This window comes from Megalobrama amblycephala, linkage group LG16, assembly GCF_018812025.1.
Source record: "Megalobrama amblycephala isolate DHTTF-2021 linkage group LG16, ASM1881202v1, whole genome shotgun sequence".
NCBI classification, from domain to species: Eukaryota; Metazoa; Chordata; class Actinopteri; order Cypriniformes; family Xenocyprididae; genus Megalobrama; species Megalobrama amblycephala.
In genome coordinates this window covers 35,951,913-35,954,458 of record NC_063059.1, presented here as the reverse complement: position 1 = coordinate 35,954,458, position 2,546 = coordinate 35,951,913, and positions in this window count along the sequence as shown.

Sequence of the window (2,546 nt, the reverse complement as noted above, 5' to 3'; positions counted from 1 at the left end):
GTCTGATATGTCCCGTCTAGTTGTAGCCAATATGCTATATAAGGATGTAACGTAACGTTTATTATTATCAAATTTAATATAGCACAATTCGACTTGCTCTGGAACAAATAATAGATTAATCAGACCAAAGATTGCCCATTCTATGTACTCAAATTGAATTATGTCTCATGTTTAACCACTATAAGAGCCAGCGGCAAATCCCCGAGGCATTGGCCGAGATGAAGCTGTTCTCGGCGGTTACAGAAGCACTGAACGGCCGCTGACCCACTCGAGCTCGCATCTCCGAAAACGTCAAAACAAATGGTAAAATAGGCGCTGTTATTAAATATGAGTCACATATTTCAGGTCTAAACAACTACATTCTCGCCTAAAAAACTATTAAAACTACAGTTCGTGGTACAAGAAGTAGTATTTGTAAAAATTACGGTTGATTTGATCGGCCGCCATGACGGTCACTTCAAGCGGAGTGATACAAACGGTGAAAAGGCAGTAGGCAGTGGCGTAACTTAATAATGATGGGCCCCAGTGCAGGCTATTACGATGGGCCCCCTTGGCTGCACTGCCTGCACTGTCTGTAGTTACGCCCCTGTGTGGAATAATTTTAATGGTTTTCTCAAAATATTTCTAAACACTTTTGGTTGTTACTGCCATTTTTGATAAAATACCGGGCGGGAAGAAACGGGAACATTTAGGGGTGTAGGCCTATAAATAGTCAACAATAAGCGGTAGAATGTGAATGACGTGTGATTTTACAATTTCAAACTCAGCGCATTTAATTTGATGTTTCCAATGTTTCTGTCGATGTGTGCCCACACATCATAGAAGATCTGATGAACTGATAGATCACTAAATAAAATAATTCAATAAATACATATTTATAAGCATTTATCTCAAAATAACTATATAGACTTTAATAACTGAGAACTGGCAAAAACAAATCAGATCGCAAATGCTAGGCCTATCTCATGAAACGAAAAGGTGAGTCCTTATAATTTCTATAGCCTATAGCAGGGGTTCCCAAACTTTTCAGCCCACGACCCCCAAAATAACGATGCCAGTGACTCGCGACCCCCACTATCCTCGGAGGTGGTTAACGAGTTGTGCACAAAGGCGAACACGCACTAACGCATGTTTCACACATACTCTGCAGTGCGCATTTTTTCCTGTGCCCATATTAACGGATTTCACACTGCACGCGGATGCGGTCCGGCAGTGCGTTCCAGGAGCGGTGCGTCTGCAGCAGTGCAGCGATCATTTACGCGCCGTGTCTATTTTTGCTGTGCTGCACAGCGCTGAATTAAAACGACAGCGCACTGTTCGCATTAAAATAAACATGTATTGACGCGAAAAAACTAGTAATTTCATCATAGATTCATATAGTTCAAAGTCTCTGTTACACAGTTTAAACACGGCTGCCTCGGGTAAAGCAAGGAAAATAACACCTTACCAGGCATTTAGGTGAACAAGGAGACATAAACAATAGCACTCGCCTCTGAAGGTGGAAAAACAGTTCTTTATGACCTGAGGGATTTATTGTAAAAAGATTTAAAAGGAAAGAAAAGACGAGAGTCGCCTGTTTTTGTCTATTTTAAGTTTTTTTTTTTTTTTTTTTTTTTAAACGTTTTTGATTTTAACATAAAGCTTACGTTTAAATGTTTGCCACTTGCGTGAGCAATATATAAATCTAAAGTATTACTTCAGATAAATATAAAGTAATGAAATGAATAAAACGTTTAAATATAGTGCGTTTAAACGTGAAATCTATGAAATATAGTGTAGGCCTATACAAAGAGAATCGCTGTGCTGACAAGCCATATTCAGTAACAACTTTTGGATTTGAAATAAAAATAAGTAAATGTTGTGTTTGTGATACACAGCCATGGATCAGTTGCGCACTGCAAACGCGGCACATGTGAAGCGCGTGCTTCTCCGCTGGCCTCCCTGCGTTTTCTTTTTTGATCGATATTAACCAACGTTTCATTTTGACAAAAATAATATCCAAAGCTTAAAGCCTAAAGAATTACGTGCACATGTCTTAATGTTTAACATGTTGCAGTAAACTGACCTGCTGCAGCTGATGCTGTTGATACTATGTCATTAATCTGTCGTAATCACCTCAGGAGTCACGGCCAAGCGAAAGGAAAATCGAAAGGTTGATGGCTTTTTTTTATTTGCATGGTTTTTGTTTTTAATTTAACTACTATTTTTAGTATTTTGTGACAATTATTGATAGAATATACTATTTCTAATCGTTTAATTATTTTTTATTTTATTATTATTATTATTATTATTATTATTATTTTTTTTTTGATTTCTGGAAATCATCTCGCGACCCCTTCCTCACTGTCTCGCGACCCACCGGGGGGTCGCGACCCCGACTTTGGGAACCACTGGCCTATAGGATACTTTTTTCTTAGAAGTGAATTGTGACAACATGCCCCAAAGGTGAGGCGCATTAAGATTAACATGACCAAATGACAGCTTAAAATGTTACCTTATATAATAAAAAAATATCTAAACTAAAACATTATGTCCAAAAAATTAAT